The sequence below is a fragment of the Alligator mississippiensis genome, chromosome 5 (genome assembly GCF_030867095.1).
Source record: "Alligator mississippiensis isolate rAllMis1 chromosome 5, rAllMis1, whole genome shotgun sequence".
In the NCBI taxonomy this organism is placed as follows: domain Eukaryota; kingdom Metazoa; phylum Chordata; order Crocodylia; family Alligatoridae; genus Alligator; species Alligator mississippiensis.
In genome coordinates this window covers 185,501,727-185,520,935 of record NC_081828.1, presented here as the reverse complement: position 1 = coordinate 185,520,935, position 19,209 = coordinate 185,501,727, and the positions used below count along the sequence as shown (strand labels likewise).

The 19,209-nt window shown below is 41.3% G+C and overlaps 1 protein-coding gene across 1 annotated transcript in view; it reads left to right on the top strand.

Moving 5' to 3' along the window:
* The window catches only part of DNAJC1 (DnaJ heat shock protein family (Hsp40) member C1), a 203,254-nt gene that overhangs the window by 165,605 nt on the left and 18,440 nt on the right, over positions 1-19,209 (top strand). The gene's annotated exons all lie outside the window — the stretch shown is intronic.

Below are 19,209 nucleotides of genomic sequence, written 5' to 3'. Positions count from 1 at the left end.
GGGCACTGCTATGCTGAGCCACCCACCTCACTGTGCTAGGCTCAAAACCATGCTTCGGGAGTCTCCCCTGGGGAGCCTGTGTCTGTCCCCCTTCCTGGAGAACACCTGCAAGCCTGGGGTAATGCTGTCACCACCCAGGCACTGGTCTCTGTTAGGGTTCTGAGCATCCTGGGGTACACAGACCCTGAAAGCCTCAAGGTGCTTTGCCCACTAGTAAAGTTTGTGTGCTTTCAGCCTGAAGCATCCAAAGATAGCCAATCCCAATGTAGCTGGCCAAGTCAAAAGGAGCTATAAGGACTGTCTGTCCCTTTTCTCCCCGCAGGCATTCACAGAGAAAAACAGCCAGTCATGCTGTAACCCAGTACCCTTTTATTGTTCAAGGGGGAAAGGTGAGTGGGGGGGGGTGTAAAACAAAGGAAGCTTAAGAGATGAACACTGTTAGCAATTTCTGATACATTGAGTCATACAAAACATGGGCTCGGAGGCCCTTTTAATACGCGTCTAAATTACATAGTTGTAACCTACCAGCTAATTTTCAGGCATCCACTGATTCATCCTGAGAGAAACTCTCTGGAGGGACATGCTTGTCTGTGCCCCAAAATGACGGCCTCCAGAAGAGAGGTAGAGGCAGCTCCCCTCCCCTTAGGAATTTTACAGCCCAGTTGCCTAGGTGACCAGGTTGAACCAGACAGCCAGTGTGAAACCAGAGGGGGGCTGGAATGTCCCAGGCCAGAGACAGACAGAGGGGGATTTCTTCACGTGGCTTAACCACCCAGCTTCCACAATGAGACAGTAAACTAGCTGAGCAGGCATATTAATCTAGTAGAAGTGGGAGATCGAGTACTGTTATCTTTCATTGGTTTCTAGCGTTGGGGGTTTCTTATAACAGACTTGCTTATAGTGGCATGAAGCACAAAGTATCAGTTTTCTTCTCCAGAGGCTCTGCCACCATCTCCACTGCCTTCCTAATTCCATGGTGGAAGGCTCTGTTGTATGTCTTTCTCTTAGTCATATTATTCCCATGAGTTCTTGTAAAGATACTGGAAGACTGGGGCTTAATAATTCTGATAGCACTTGCTTGACCCAGGCAGGAATTTACCTGCCTCTGTGTTCTTGCATGCTCTCTCAGAGTGATGATAAATTATGCCACCCAGACTTGCACTCATTCCATCTGACTGCTTGGATCCTGGATGATTCTCACAGATGAAGAATCTCAACTCCTGTTAGAAATGTCGTAATGCTTTGCAGAAAGGCTTCCACCATGTAGACCTACCTTGTGAAGTGGTCCAGATTCTTTGTGGTACAATACGCAAGGTATTTTCTCACTGCTGTCATAAGTCCTAAATATTTTAGATGTGTTTGTATAGATAGCATTCTTATTCTTTTTCATCCTTCTGTTTGCTAGGTTGAACCAGCCAAGGCCTTTTAGTTTTCTCATAAAGATATGTTCTCTCTTCCTAGCAGTTTCTTTTAATATTAGTTTGAATTAATCTTTTTTTAAACATGAGCAGACAGAATTCCAGATAACGATTTACCATGTCTTTTCCAGTTTAGTACACTTTTAATAGTCTCTAATGGAATTATCTTTTTTGATATGTCCTAATACTCTGTTTATTTTTTCACAGCCATGTCATTTCACTGACTAATGACTAATATGCTCAGTCCTCCCATGTCATTTCTAACTGATAATCTCCAAGTATATAGCAGAAATTCTTGTTACTAGGCCTTAAGTTCATGAACTTCCACTTTGAACTATTTAATTTCTTTATTTCGGTCTTGAGGGTAATCCATTTCTTCCTCGGTGATATTCTGATATTGATAATATCTTTCAAATTTGTGTTATCAGCAGATTGCATTAGCCAAATCATACTTTTTCTATATGGTGATTAATAAAAATGTTAATTAAGATCAATCCTATGATCAGTACTTAAGACACTCAATTAGTAACCTTTCTCCAGTCCAGCAGCTCTCTCTTCAGAAGAAGCAGCTTTTGCATCTGTTATGCAGTTTCTTACTCCACCTTTAATTTTTTTTAACTAATTCCAGTCTCTGTATCAAATGCTGTACTGAAGTCCAGACAGATATAGATCTGGACTTCCATTTTTTAAAAAAACAAAACATTGATTTAAAACTTTGTGTACCACGAAGTTCAGTCTGCAGTTACCCATATCACTTTTTTTTCCTTGAATAAAGATACTATCACCCACAATTTCACATGCTGATTAGAAATCCTTGCTCTTGGATCTCCAATTTAATATGCCAGTTCAGCTTTCCTTCCAGCCATCTTGGATCCACTGAGCTTCCTCTAGTCCACTTCCATACTTTAATTCTCATAACTATTTATCTTTGTACCCATCCTATACATTCTCATATTTATTGAAAATTTAGAAATTCATTTAGTGTTTGCACTGCACCCAGATTATTTTAAATGTGGACTCTATTCTCACTATATAGTAGACCCTCTCCTTGTTTCTCTATTTATGTAGCCAAAAAATCTTTTGCTGTTTGTTTTTAATGTTCATTCTGAAGTCTAATTCACCTTGACTTTTGGCAGTTTTTACTTTAATAGTAATACTTCTAATGTTTAATAGCAGTACCACAGCTGCTGCACTGTGGGCAGGAATCAAAATAGGGTGCTTTTCTTATGGACATAAAATCAATTCTGGGGGGCTGATTTTTGGGTAAGAGGTGTTTTGATATGTAAGAAAATACAGTGTATCAGTATTTTGAACAGGTGGTACAAGCTAATTGCCTTAAACTATTAACATAAGTTAATGACATTCTGGTGTTTGTAAAATATCTATGTAACAAGTGTCTACCTGGCTCAGTACAGCCCTGTATCTATATCAGTCTTTTGGGTACCACCTGTTTCTAAGTCTGTAGTTTTCAACCTATTTAGACTTAAGTCACCTTTTGTTAGACTCTAGGCACCCCTGGAAAAATGCTAGTTTTTAGCCTGTACATGGTTTTGAACCAGAGAAAGATAATAGAACAATTCTTCTGTTTCAGAGAACTCAAAAATCATAACAAATGAGATCTTTTGACACTATGGATTCCTATTTGAAATCTCTGAATGTATCTTGTGAATCATGTGCAAGTGGTCACTCACTTAAGTGTTAATATCGCATGGCACCATTAAAAGGATCTTGTAACAGCCCTGGTGCTGTAGTGTCATGGTTGAGAATCACTAGCATGGGGTAAGAATTGGTAAATTCATTTTTGTACTGTTTTAGATATTTCATGGGTGGTTTGATTTTTTTTTTTTTTCTTCAGACAGTTGATTTATATATATGAACATACACACACACGCACCCCCACTCCTTTTAAATATAAGGAACTATATATAAATTGAGCATATATATGTTCCTGATGTATATATGCAGCCTGGGATCTTTTTTAATTACACACATGTTCAAGCACAGAATTTTTAAATATAAAAGCTGTGTGCGTGTGTGTATAATGGAAAAAAAAAGGATCCCCAGATGCATATGCACCAGGAACTGCAAAGAGCTCAAAGCCTCCTGGTGAGTCTATCCAGCTCACTGACAGACTCCTCTAGGAGTTGGGGGAGCTATAGAACAGTCCTTTATCATCGTCCCCTGTTGAGTGCATACCTTAGTTGGGCTCCAGCCATGTGCCTGCCCATAGTGATTTTGTTTGTTTTGCTACACATTTGTAGCTCAACAAAAATAACCTCAGCTGGTGGACAGAGCATTACTTCCTATGGTCCCAAAACAATGGCATGGTAAAATCATAGAAATGTATGACTGGAAGGAATCTCATGAGGTAATCTAATCCAACCCCCTGCTGAAGGCAGGATCATTCCCAATGGAACCAAACAAGTGTTTGTCTAATCTGCTCTTAAAAATGTCCAAAGATGGAGATTCTGCAACCTCTGTTGTAGTCTGTTCCAATGCTTAACTATCCTCATAGTGAGAAAGTTGTAACCTAAATTTTCCTTGCTGTAATTTGAGACTGTTCCTAGTTCTATCACCAGCAGCCGCAGAGAATCTCCTTCCTTTTTGTAACCATCATCAGGTATTTGAAGACTGTTATCAAAGGCCCTTTCAGTCTACTCTTCTCCAGATCAAATAATACTAGTTCTTTCAGCCTTTCCTCATAGGTCATGTTTCGTAGACCTCTAATCATTTTTGTCACTCTGCTGGATATTTTCTAATCTGTCTACATCTTTTTTGAAGTGAGGGGCCTGAAACTGAACACAGTACTCCAGGTGAGGCTTCATGAGTGCCATAAAGAGCAGAAGAATCACTTCCCTTGATTTGCAAGAGGCACTCCTGTTAATGAAACCAAGTATGCTGTTGGCCTTCTTTTTTGCAACAGACCACACTGTTGGCTCATACTTAATTTATAAGATCATAGAATTATAGGAAAGTAGGGATGGAAGGAACCTTACAAGGTCTAGTCCAGCCCCCTGCTCAGGGCACGATCAGCCCTGACTGAATCTTCCCAGCCAAGTATTTGTCGAACCTGCTCTTGAAAATGTCCAGGGATAGAGATTGCACAACTTCTCTAGGTAGTCTGTTCCAGTGCTTGACCACACTCAGAGTCAGGAAGTTCTTCCTAATCCCAGCCTAAATTTCCTCTGCTGCAGTTTGAGGCTATTGCTACAAGTCATGTGCCCTGCCCTATAGCCACAGAGAAAAGCCCATCTCTATTCTCTCTATAATTGCCTTTCATGTGTTTGAAGACTTAAAAATTCTCCCTTAGTCTTCTGTTCTCTAGACTAAACCCAGTTCTTTCTGCCTTTCCTCATAGATTCTGCCTCCCAGGCCTGTAATCATTTGCTGCTTTCTGCTGAACTGTGTCAAGTCTGTGCACATCTGGCATATTTTGCAACAAGAGCACATTGTTACCTTATATTTGTTTTATGATTTAGTATAACCCCCTGGTCCTTCTCTACAGTACTGTAGCTTAGTCAGTCATTCCCCAGTCTGTATTTGTGCATGCAGTTATTTTATCCAAAGTGAGGGATTTTGCACTTGTGCTTGTTGAATTTAGTCTCATTGTTTGCAAACCACTTCTCCAGTCTATCCAGATCATTCTGGATCCTAGCCCTACCTTCCATAGTGTCTGCAATTCCATCCAACATGTTGTCATCCACAAATTTGCTAAGTGTGAACTCAATCCCTTAAGTCAAACTAGTAACAAAGATATTAAACAATACCGGACCCTGGACACACCACTTGGTAAGAGGTCCTCTGACTTCTTCAGTCTCTAATTCCTAGATGCTATCTCCCCTTTCAACATATATTCCACATATTAACAAATACAGAAAGTGTATTATGCAATTAAAGTATTTTAAAGCAAAATCTTACTGTCTGGAACTTATTTACTGTGATCTGAATGAAAGGGCCCCTCTAGACATTCAGGTAAAGGTGTGATAAGATCTGATGCACAATCCACACAGTCATGCCTTCTGCCATGCCACATGTGCATGGCAGGAGGCATGCTTATGGGATCCAGTATCAGGTCTAATCAGGCCTTATTGCTGGTACAGGGGGAGCCAAGGATCACCATCCCAGGCTCTCCTGCACTGGCGAGTAGCAAGCTCCTGCAGCTGATGGGACTCGCAGCCATGGCTTCTGGGGCTGGAAGTCCTGCAGCTGACAGGACTTTTAGCTGCAATAGCTGTGGGCCACTGCTAAGAGTGATGGTCCTTCTCAGCTGCAGAATTCCCAGTCACTGCAGTGCATGGTGCATCACTGTGGCTAGGAGCCCCGCGAGGGCTTAGGCTACACATGCAAATTAAATCTGGATAGAAATCAGCTATAAAGTTAGATATTTTCAAGCTCTAACTTTATCGCTGGATGGACCTTTCTATGGCATGATAATTACTTTGCCAGTCTAAATTAATTGTGCAATTAACCAGTTAATTGCATAATGCATGTAACATGTAGAGGGGGCAAAAGGTTTTGTTTTAGCTATTATTGTTGATGGTTTTGCTAATACATTATAAGGATTAGCATTTATAGACTGCTTTTTGTGTTGATAAGGTATCTACCTCCTTTTATTGTTTAAATGTTACTGATGCCAACTGTTGGACCTACTCTTCCCTGATGAGTCTGAGAAAACATTTCATTTAGACTGCCAGTTCTGCAAATTCAGGCAAGGTTCTCTTGTTCATATATAACAATAAGTCTGCAATTAACATATTTGCTCAAATACAAGACAAAGTTTTTTTTCCCCCAAACAGCATGGGGGGGAAAAGCCCCGCATCTTATATTTGCATATAAGGAGATCACATTAACTATATTGCCTATCTTTGAACTGCTGCTAAAAGCAGCACGTGCTCAGCAACAAAAGGCAACTATGAAGTTGATTAGATGCAGCCAACACTGAGCATGACTGTAAAGTACATGGCTGGTGTGGGGCAAACATGCTGATGGGAACCTACCACAGGGATAGGGTAGTGCAGCCCATCTGAATAAGATAACAGTAGTGACGATATGAGCACAGTCATTGAATACCTTATGACTTCCTCTTCACTCCCAGAGCTGAGCTGTGCTTTTCTTTTCAATTTCTAATGTTTCCTGTTTCTTCATCAGACTTAACTGTCTGGCAAACCTCATTAAACAGGGCCCCACACAGTTCACCCAGAATCCTTCTGTTGGCTCCTCTCTCAGCCTGCCACAAATGATTAATGTGGCCCCACCTTCTGGGAGGTGAAGCTGTACCAGGGTACCTTATGCCTCGTCATAAAAAAAATTTGAAACATCACAGGACTCCTGACAAGAACACGCAGCTCTAGTCATGAGTGGGTGGCTAATTAACATATAGATCCTTTGTGGGGGTATCTGGAACACATACACATACTGAGCAGTGCTCAGCTATGGGGCCACCATGATGTGAAACACTATTGACTCTGCTGGAATCCAGCCCATGGTAGATCATGAGCCTTTTGTCTTTGGAGTAATATCATTCACAGTTTATACCAGTGGTCACCAACAAGTGGATTTCAGTCCACTAGTCAATCGTGGAGCCTCTGACAGCTTATCTCAGTTTGTCAGAGGCTCCACGGGAACAGCAGGACGCATGTGGCTGGGCTAAGCCACACTCTCTGCCACCCAGGCCAGGCTGAGTGAGTGGGGTCAGTGCCCAGGCAGCTTGTCCAGGAGGTGGGTTGGAGCAGGGGCAGTAGATCCTGGGATACCCTTCACTTATAAAAAGTGATCTTCACCATTAAAAGGTTGGAAACCACTGGTTTATTCTATATAGATAGGTAGCTGCCAAAGTGCTACTTAAAGGTGTGTTTATGGAATATCTGTGCTAAAACTTGCAACAGTTTAAAAAAAAAAAGGGTAAAATTCTGGAGTCAGTTCTGGATGAATTAAGTCTATGGGTACTATATTCAAATTACTACAGCTATGTTTATTTCAAAGTCAGTTTTTTCATATTTGCTCCTCACTTCCGTGTGTTCGGGGAGAGCAGGGTCTGACCTTAAGGTGCAAGGAAGGGGCTGCAAGAAGAAGTTAAGGGGGCAGAGGGCACAGGGGCTACCTGACCCTTCTGAATTTATTTTCCCTTCCATTTGCAGTGGGAGGGGAACAGATTCAAGGAAGACATCCAATAACTAGATTCTATACCTGGAAAATTATATCAAAATTTATAAATTTTCCATATATAGGATCTGATTATTGTGGAGGTCATTTTATGATCAGGCTTGCCTTATATTCAAGTAAATATGGTGGGAACATTTCTATTGATGCACAGTCCAAAATAGAATTCAACTTGTTCTGAGCTTTAAAGTAGGGGTGTACCGATAGCCAATTTTTAAGAAGGCATATCAGCCGATACTGATCTGATTTCCAATACTGCTGCCTCCAGTTGGTAAATCCAGTGTGGTGGAAGGGGAGGGTGGAGGGAAGGGGCATGTGGTGGGGTAGATCAGTGCCCCCAGTGGTGAGGGATGGGCTAGGGGCAGGGGTAAGTGCTGCCCCTGGTGGGGAGGCACAGAGCGGCGGCTTGTGGGGCAGGGAGGTAGCTCCTGCCGCTTCTGGCATCCTGGGAGGGCATGGGGTGTGTGTGCCCCCTGGATCTGCAGGGTGCTTTTCTTGGTGGGGGCTGGGCTCAGAGCGGGTTCTGGTAGTGCTGGGAGGATGCTACATCCACTCCAAATTTCACCACCGCTCTGCTCCCAGTGCTGCTGCTGCCAGCTGGCTGGCACAGCCCTGGCTCAATGCCCCGCCTCCACCCACACACCAGGAAGAACTGGGGCTGTGCTGGGCAGCTGGTGGCAGCGGTGCTGGAAGTGGAGCAGCGGCAAAATTTGAGTTGGATGCAGCATCCTCCTAATGCTGCTGGCACCTGCTGAAAGCCCAGTCCCTGCTGAGAAGAGCCCTGCCCCGCCCCACACAGACCTGGGGGCACGCTCCCCTTCATGCCTTCCTGGGGTGCAAGCAGCGGCGGGAGCCACGTACCTCCTCCTCCCCCCCCATGAGCTATGGCTCTGTCTCCCTGCCCTGTCCAGCTAGCACCTACCCCTGTCCCCTTCCATGCCCCTTTCCTTCCACCTCCCCTTCCACCACACCAGACTTACCAGCTGGAGGTAGCTCTACACGCTGCTGGCTATGCTTCTTGCTGCCTGAGTGCTGCGCTGAGGCTGTGCGCAGCACGGGCATTTATCAGCCATATTATTGGCCCCATTGGGCCAATATCTAATACAGTCAGTTTTTTTTATATTGGTACCAATCCAATATTGGACCGATGTATCTGTGCATCTCTACTTTGAACTCTTGATTGCTCATAGGAATTAAAAAGATCTTGCATGCATATAACTACTTTGGTTAGAAATAAGAGGGACTGGGGAGGCTGTTTTTACTTTTACTGAAATAACTATACCAGTGTTGGCCCTCATACAGACAAGATTATACCAGTACCAAATATATCTTTTGCAGTCCTAGTTTATTACTTTTCCTGTGAGAAAAAAAGCCACAACGATATAAGCATACTGATGTACAGTTATGTCTATAGTTAAAGGTTCCACTGTTTTAACTATCCGACTATTTTGGATAGTTAAAGCACAACCCATGTGGGGGGGTGTGCACGTATTGATAACGCCTTGCTATAGCAGTGACTTCCATAAGCAAAATGTTGCCCTGATTTGTGAACTTCCAAGAAATTTCCCACATGGAGGCTTGGTTTAAAAAATGTTGTCTTCGCAGTTGTCTATATTTTTACTTACCTTTGTAAGCTTTCTTGATGGACTGCATCTTATGTTATAAATGAAAATTCTGTAATTGCCTTTGCAATAATTTTGGCAACTAGACAAAGAGTTTGTGGAGTGGGCCTGCCTACTTTGCTGTAAGTGACCAGTTTGATTTACAAAGCTCTTAAGAATCTTGGGCTCAGTCCCTTGTTCCATTTTCTCGTTCTGTGCATTCCTCGGCAGCCCAGAGGAAGTGAAAAGCTGTCCTAAAGAGGCGGCCAAGAATTCCACCAGGCTTCAAGGGAATCCTAATGGTGCACAGAATTGGCATAGCTGAACTGTATCACCTACTTCCTCCAACCTTGGTACAGGAGTAGGAGAGGTTAGAACAAAGTACCCTATCATACTTCCAAGTCTTTGGCTGGTAGCTTTAAACTGTGTACCCTAGAGCAGCTTTGGAGCTCCCTAAATTACAGAAGCTGTTACAGCCCTCAGCCAGAAGAGAAAGGGAACAGAAAGGTAGCATACAGTCATTTGTTTCACACACTCAGGGTGCACGGTGTCTAAATTTGAAGGCAAAGATTGAGCTCTTTATCCCTTCAGAAGATACTTGGATAATTTAAATCATATGGCACTCTATACTATTGTTGTTTTTGCACAGTGTATGACATTGATTATGAAAAGACCACAAATGATTTGTCATGTCTGCACTTGGACATGCATGTAAATGTGCAAATAGATCTGTTTTATTCATGCTCTTGCACAATGTTCTTCTCAGTAAGATTAGAACACTGGTACTGGAATGTGCAATTTCTTTTGAATACAAATCCACCCCAAAATGTCGTGTAAGTAGTGTAACACTACAGAACAAAGACTAACATATTACATAAAACATTTCCCAAACAGCAAAATAAAACTGTACTTGCATGAAAAGAACGTTGTGCAGCACTGCCAATGAAGGATACATATTTTTAAATTTTTTTAAAACTTGGCAGTTATCAAAAGATACATTTTTGGAAAGTTCAAAAAGCTATAAATAGAGCTATTTTAGTGATTTTCATCATTATTTTGTCTTAAAAGGGAAACAGTTTTCCTGATTGACTCAGATTTTTTGATACAGCTTTTGGTTTCAAGGTGGCCACACTCTCTTTTTATTAATTCACTAATCAGAAAACAGTATTGTATGTCAACAATCGGCTCCTAAAGATCAGAATGGCTTCTGAGTCCTCCTGCTTCCTCTTCCCCTCCTTTCCTTATCTGCAAATATAGAGCTGAAAGTGAATACTTAATTTCACTTAATTTTTTCATTGTGAAGGATGTTCCAGATCAGGGCTTCTGAACTTTTCTGCTAGTGTTCTAGGATATTCTTTCTGGTGTGTGTGCGTGTGTTCCTTTGTTTCAACATACTCTAGATTTTCCAAATGTCTTAGCTTAATTGACATTTTAGAGGAAAGTAAACTAACTATTAAATAACTGACATGGAGCATGAAGGATATTTATGAATGCCATACTTACTATTTTTTAATATTGTATATTTACCTATTTCATCCTCTGCTTTTAAAATAACTGTTGACAAATAAATCATTATTATTTGTAAACGTTATGAAATTATTAGACTGATTACACAAGCACACACGCATGCGTGCATGCACGCACACTCTCTGTCTAGCGGAAGGACTTATTCTTTGCCTGGGTTGTTATTTTTTTAATTGGAGTGTTTGTTTATTTTCAAAGAAGTCAGTAGTATATTTAGGTAAAAAATATTGTTTGTTTTTAAAGAACATAGTACAATATATTTAACATGGAGGAACATTTCAAATGATATCCAAATGAATGATCTTTATTGTAGAACTTCTTTGTAAACAATGCTGTTTGTGTTTCCTGTTGGCAGCAGTATATACAACCCTCTTCAACTACCAACTCTTGAGCAAACCACATACAACTCCATGTGGAAAGCATTGTTCCCTTAAATAGTCACTGGAAGCCCCAAAAACAGTCAAGTGAAAAATAACCCATCTGTAATTTTCTTTGTGTGATATTCAGTAGCCTGTGCAAAGTGGCTAGTATTCAAATCAGATTCAGCTGATTCGGGAGACAGTGATTTGATTCAGTGATTCGAATCACTGTCCCGAATCGATTAGGCCGAATCTGATTTGGAGATTCGGCCTCTACCGAATTGGCCAGATCTCTGAATCAAACAGGCCCTGTCTCCCACCCACTCTCCCAGCCCCATCAATGACTGCCCCACCTGGCCCCAGTGTCCAGGCTCTTTGGGGGAAAAAAAAGAAAAAAGCTCTGCGCTTACTGGCTGCTGCCAGATGGGGGCAATCCCCGCTGCCCTCCACTACCCTGCACTGCAAAGGGGGAGCTCTGCCATGAGCCCCCAGAAGCCCCAGTGGCCACTGCAGCAGCTGGTGAGTGCAAGGCTTCTTTTTATTTTATTTTATTTCATTTTTTTTAAAGAGCTGGGATGCTGGGGCCAGGTGGGGCAGTCATTGATGGGGCTGGGAGAGTGGGCAGGGCTCAGGGGATGCTCAGTGGGGCTAGGGGAGCAGGCAAGGGATGGGACCTGGCAGGGATTCCCCTATGGTCCCCTCTCCCCTCCTCCAGCCCCCCCCTCCCCTTACTTACCAGCATGGTATCCAGGTCCAGCTCCCTGCAGCATCAAGTGGGGGCTACCTGAATCTCTGAAGCTCTCTGAATCTTTTCCAAATTGATTCAGAGAGCTTTGAATCAATTCAGACCTTTTTGTCTCCCAATTCTATTTGGAATCAGAGATTTGGCTGCTGATTCTAGCTGAATTTCCTCCAAATCGAATCGGCACCTGAAGCTTCATACAGCCCTAGTATTCAGTGATTTTGAAAGGTTTAGAGTAGATGGGATGGGCCGTTCTTGAGTTATAAGTGAACATACATACCGACATACACTTAATTTTATAATAATGACAATTGAACTGAATTCACAGCATCCAAAATGTAGTGGTACTAGTTTATCTGAGAAGCGAAATAATCCCAGTCACTGGAAGCCCCAAAAAGGGTCAAGTGAAAAATAACCCACCTAGAATTTTCCTCGGGTGGTATTCAGTGATTTTGGAAGGTTTAGAGTAGATAGGATCAGCCATTCTCAAGTTACAAGTGAACAGACATATACTTCATATGTGTATATGTGTGTGTGTGTGTGTGTGTGTGCGTGTGTGTAAAAAATTTGTAAACTTAATGCAATTACTGGGCCTTGATTTTATATACTCAGTGAAAAAAATCCATAAATTTTACCATTTTTTGGACTTTGATTTTATATATATATATATATATATATATATATATATATATATATATATATATATAATTATATTTTATCTATTGGTGGGGTATGTGTAAAAATCAAAGTCCAGTAATTTCATAAAGTTGACAAACAATAATTCTCTCTCGCACGCACGCACGCACGCACACACACACACACACACACACCCTCCCTCCATCATTACCTATTTATCCTTGCCACCTTAACTATTTCAGAAATTCATAGCTTACTTTCACAGTTAAGAGCCCAGAGTTGGGGACTTCTTCAATAGGAAGATAGGACTGGATATGATCTTTTGCGTCACTGAGCCTATCCCTTACTATCACAGGCAACCATATCATATAGAGTAAATTTTTGAGATTTGGTTTACAGCTTTTTCTGGATCAGATTTCCAAAATCTGTGGCCATACTTGGAATTTTTTTAGCCCAAGAATGATTTGGGCAACCATTCTTTTCGCAGTGGTTAGAATGTTTAAATGGTTTTTATATTCATATTGATTTAGGTTTTCCTAGCATGACCATTGAAGGAATGGGGTCTAATCCTAATGCTGTACCCATTTTGGAATAATTGACAGTGATTTTGACATGATCTTCTGGCTCTCCTTTTTTAAATGCAAACATGCAGAATCTAGTGCTAAGCCTTGTGACTCTCTTGCATTTTGAAGCATGGAAACTACATATGGGCTATGGAAGAATTTCTGACTTCTAGCAAACAATTTCCCTACGTTAAAAGATTGTGTAAGATATTTTGAACTTCGCATTATTTCGATGTAGTAGGTCACTTGTTCTAGTTGGGTTGAATCTATACAAGGGTGTTTATTTTAAAACCTTTTTTATTTTAATGAAAGACTAGACAGAGCTCTGAGGGCTGAAGTGCAGAACAAGTGCAGGATGAATAAACAACCCTAATATTGCCCACAGTATACTTTGTGGATTATTTTTTAAAGATAAGGCAGTCATTCTGTGTCCACATTCATTTAAATTTCAAGCTCTCTGCTGATGATGCTATCCATTGTGGTATGTTTTGTGACCTGGATAGGTGTTCCGGTAGAAACGGGCAGCCCCAACTCCCACCTCCAACCAAGTCACTATACCTATTGTGTTCTTAAAGGCAGGGGCTTACATGTTTGTATAGCACTTAGAGAACTATCCTGAATTCAACTGCAATGCTAGGTGCTGACTAATACAAAATTATCTTTTTAAAAGGCTTCAGATGTGCATATCTTGGATATATAAACATAGGAATGAATAGTGAGTGGGGATAGAAAAATGAGATCAATACTAAAATACTATGTACAGTTATTTTACCTGCATTTTTTTAAAAAAGATATTATTTCCCAATTTGGTTTAAGGAATCTTTCTTTTTTAATATTACTGGGTTTCTAAAGCTGCCCTTGCCATATGTTGATTCTTCCTTCTGTGCAATATAGATCAGAAGGATCTACATATCTAATACGTGTGACACATGTCCTTCCTTCGCACCTTGGGGAAAAAAAGGGAGCATGAGATCAAACTTCCCATGTTCCTGCTCAGCAGTTTCATCGGATTATCCTTTAGTTCTGGCATCAAGCTTTCAGATTGGCACCACTACCTCATTCTGGTGCCCCATCCTCCTTAATGGTAGTGCATCAATAAACATTGACCTACTACATCAGATTGAAGAGTGAGTCTGTCATTGGGTGGTTACTTTAGGAGCAAGTCTCCTCTTTCTCAGCAGTCTCTTGCCCCTCATTGATCATTGGTGTGGCTGCATCCTGGCACAGCTGATCCAATTGATTGGCAGAGATGAATGTCACTTAGGGCTGTTGTCCTGGAGGATTGGGCCCCTGGCAGTCCCAGGGATTCAGGGTCCCAATCTTGGGGGACAATAGCCCTGGGTGCCTGGCCCCAACCTGGGGCATCGCAGGGAATTCCATGCATTCCCTGCTCTGTGCCTGCAGACATGGGCCCTGGGATCTCCTCCCAGAGCATTTCAGGAGCATGCATCTGCAAGTGTTGAGCATGGAACCTCATAGTGTTCCTTTGTTCTGCTGCATAAAATGTACTTCTCAGGATCCTCTGCAGGGGAATTGCCAGTATGCAAACCTGCCATTGCAGACCAGGGAATGTATGGGTTTCCCTGGGGTGCTCCTGGGTTGGGGCTGGGCACCAGGGCATTGTTTCACAGGATTGGGACCCTGAAGCCCCAGGATTACCTGCTGGGTGGCTGGAGAGCATGGTCAGCCCTAGGCTGCCCATAGTCTTGCAGCATCCACTGTGAAAAAGACAACACAAACTATTAATAAGAAACATCACACCACCATTTTTGGGCACTTGGGGCATGACAAGCAGCAGGGACATCTGTTTGCTTGAGTTTTGTTCTGATATAAACATTTTTACAGCAGCAGAAGGGAGACATCTGTTTGCTGCCTGGGTCTGCCTGCTCCTGCAGACTTGATTCTTAGTATACCAAGAGGTATACGAAAAGTTCCTCTCTCAAACTGGCGCTACCATCAGACCAAACAAGTCCCTGTGCCGCAACCACCCTGACCCTATTTGGACTATCATGAGCATAGATGACATCATGCCAGTTGGTACCAGATTTATGGACTCTAGTACTACTTTCCTTAACCCATATCACTGGCAATCTCCCATATCACTGGTTGCGGCACAGGGACTTGTTTGGTCTGATGGTAGCACCAGTTTGAGAGAGGAACTTTTTGTATACCTCTTGGTATACTAAGAATCAAGTCTGCAGGAGCAGGCGGACCCAGTCTGGGATCCCAGTCTGGGATCAACAGACTGTTGCACTCAGGCATAAGTTTCCATGTGGGGTGGGTGGCTCTAGGTTCTTGGTTTAGTCCATAACAGGCTGTTTCTGCTGCTCCCAGTTTTCTGTTTCCTGTTGTCATCATAAGATTTCAAAGTACTGAGATCCTGGCAGCAGACTTCCTCCATTTGGGGCGGTCCTGGGTGATAGTCTCCCACAGGTTGATATCAATGTTGCATTTTTTTCAAGTTGGCCTAGAGGATGTCCTTGAAGCACTTTCTCTGCCTTCCTCTTGAACATATGTCTCGACTGAGCTGGGAGAATAAAACCTGCTTTGGGAGTCTGGAGTGAGACATCCCAGTGATGTGACTGGCCCAGCAAACTTGATGTTAGATGGTCATCCCTCAGTGCTTGAGGTGTTTGCTTACTTGATTTTCCATGCTTATCACATCAAAGTGAATCCCTTTTCCTCTACTTCCTCACCTTTCTCAGGACAGTCACTACACACAAGCCTGCCCTTGCTTCACCTAATCACATGGCCTGCTGTTGGAGCCACACTGTGACCTTCTAGATGGACAAGGTGGTACTACATACTCGCCCTAAGTTCCTGCTGAATAATATCTGAATCCCATCTCAGTCAAGAAATTTCCTTGCCAATCTTCTTTCTAAGACCATGTGTTTTCCATGTTAAGGCTACTTTCCCTCTTTCGGCGTGGCGCCACCTGGTCCACCGAGGTGCGCACCACTTCGAGGCCCAATGACTCGATACCAATGCAGAATGGCGTCAGCAGAGGAAGCAGAAGGAGACCAAACTGGGACTGCAAATCCCACTCCCCAACGCAACAACATGCCCCCATTGCCAAAGAATGTGTGCATTCAGAATCGGGCTCCTCAGTCATCTGAGGACCCATCAAGCCTGACAGACGTCATCCTTGACTTTGAGGGACCGTGGCCGTCACCGCCTTTCCTTATCCTGTATGTGAAGAGAGGCCTAGCCTATTACTTGTATGTAACCATACAACTTTTCAGGGGGTCTTCACACTTATTTGGAGCCATAATTTAGAGATCTGAGGGTTTGGCTGTTTCATCCAAAAGACTTTTTACCAAGATCTCCAGATGTCTGACTCCACCATAAAATGTCCAAGGTAAATTCATCCCCTGTGATTTGAGATGATTTGACTGGGGCCCAGGTCACCTCTGTTGCCTCTCTGCATGCTGTAGTTGTACCCTCAGGTGTCTGTTACACCATTTCATTCAAACTGTGGTAACCGTTGTTCAAGTGTGAAGGCAATTATGAGTGACACCACTTCTGATTTTTGCCTGTAGGACTCTTGAATACCATTTCCAGGTATTTGTAGGCTTTGCTTTGGAGTTGCCCACATGTGAGAATTTGTGAGCAGCAGCTCAAAAGGAGAAAAGCCTGTAACTGAAGTTTGACAGGTGTTCTCTACTACACATTTAAATCTGCCTTCCTTTCCCTCTTCCTCAAAATTGAAGTCTAGAGGAAACTGAGGAGAAGGGGTGCTTTAGCCCCTTGTTGTGGGGAGGGGAAGAAGGGGCTGGAGGATACACTATAAATAATGCTCAGGTAAAAAAGTCTCTGGTCAGAAACTCAAGTGAGAATGTGTTTTATGGAGAAGGCATGTCAAAGAACACCAATTACTGGTATGTAGCTTCTTTTTTCTCGTATCAAATTAATAGAATGAATTTTGTTGTGAATGCTAACATTAAGTGCTTCTAAATTTTTATCTGTATTACTGTTTTTAGTTGCATAATTCGTAATACTCTTAACAATTTTATATTTGGAAACAGACTTTTTTCTAGAAAACAAATGTTATTCCATGTTCTTAATCTGAGTTTTTGATTTCTGTAATTTAAAAGTAGAATTGTTTGTTTAAAAATAAGAGATCTAAGCACATAATTGCTTGTGCAGTAAGAAGCAGTATGGAATAACAAAAGGTAAATATATGTAGTGCTGGTACACGATAAATTACATTCATATTTTCTCCTTACAAGTTACAGTAGAGTTTGTGTAAACTGAAGCTTCAGTATTAGGAGTTTTATAAAGGAACATAATTTTGAGCAAATGCTTTGAATTTTTACATTTATAAAAGCAATTTATTCTTTTTTTCATGTTAAATGCTGTAGTTCATAACTCTGCTTACTTTTTCACTTTGTATTCAGTATGGAGAGTTAATCCCAGAGCAGGGCTTTTCTGATGCAAAATCTGAATGCTTGTGTAGTCATAACAGCTGTCCCCTCACCATGTGGCATCTTCCATTACTTTACTGTAGAGATGAATTTTGGCCCAGTATTTCAGTAATATTGGACACGCATGGTTTTAAGTGACAAAGCAGTATGCTTATGCATTCATTTGACTCTCACAGTTACAGTTGGCTCCAGATTAGAACAGGGAGAATACATTCACACCATGACCACCCTCGTGGCTGCTTGTAGTAGTTGGAACACAGTAGGCGCTGTTGCATCTAAAGATACAATTTAACTATTGCTAAGGAATTGCAAATTCACCAGAACTCCCTGCAGCCATAGTGGTTAACAATAGATTTCTAAAAAGGCTCTATCAAAGAATTTCTGACCTATCAAATTTTAGTTCTTTATTTTTTAATTTATTTTAATTTACCATATTATTTAAATAATATAATTAAATATTCTGGTGACACAGCTACACATAGGGTTGTGTATTGTTCAATTTAAGGACAGTAGGTTTTTATTAGAATTTCTGTAAATCCTGATAGCTTTCAAATAAGAGCTAACATTATAGCTTTACTTTTGTAATACATGCAAGATTTCAAATATGCAGCATATCTAAGGATGTAAACTTAAACATTCTTTTAAAGAATTTAAAAAATGGAAGAAGTTTGTTACTTCTGAAATGCTTGTATCAATGCAGAGACATGAGTGATTTTTTTTTTTGTGTTAAGCTTTGGAAACACTACATTTATGCTCTGAATATTATATTAAGATATGTTCTACAGTTCCTTTTTGTCTTGCAAGCATTAATATTTAAATTAAATGTAAAACAACTTTCATATGTTAAATTAAATTGCATCTGTACTAAGGCTTTCATTCAGTGCGTGAATTTTTATAACTTCTTTGAAATGTTTTGGTAAAAACTTAATATTTTTTATACTTCTCTACTTAGCCTGTTAATTTGAAGAAAAACAAAAAACCCAACCTCCCATATATAATGATGGTATTATCTCTAAAATTAGAATATTAATAAGTATCCCCATCTCAGTTATGGAAATATGTCGAGAAAGACCTTTTAATGTAGAGCAATATGTGTATTTATTTTTTACAATAATAAAATAAGGTTACTGTGTGATGATGGGAAATGTTATGTTTTTAGCATTTCTTTATGTGGGCCACTAACATACTTTTACTATACAAGTAATAAAGTGACATGCAAGCATACTACTCTTTGTTTTATTTAACTTTCATAAGTAATTAATTCATGCTTGTGTGAAGGCTATGTAAATATGAATATTTGAGCTTGGAGCATTTAATGAACAGAATTACGTGGCCATAAAATAGAATGATTGATAAAACTGTCTTTACTATTGGCTATTATTTACTGTCTCTTAAGTGGCAGGTTGTATTTATGCCAATTTATCTGCTTCAGGGAACATTCTTGATAGCAGAACAAAGTGAATAAAAGTAGTTTGCTTTGCAAATGAATGCAAATAGTAGAGCCTTTCGGGAAGCCCTTTAACAGGAGCACTGCACTTTGATTATGAGTGAAGCTGCCATTTGGACATGGTGAAAAGAGCACGCTTGAACCATTGATTGGGGGAGACAGTAAAAAGTCAGGAAGGGCCCCGTTAAGCTTGCAGTGCAGCAGGCGGATGTCAGTGTGGTTAGAGCACAGTGGGAGAATGACAGGCAGGATTAGTGTCAGGGAGAAGCTTTGCTGTAGCTCTGGAGATGGTCCCTGGGGTCACTCACCTCTGACTGTTGTTCTGTGCTGATGGCT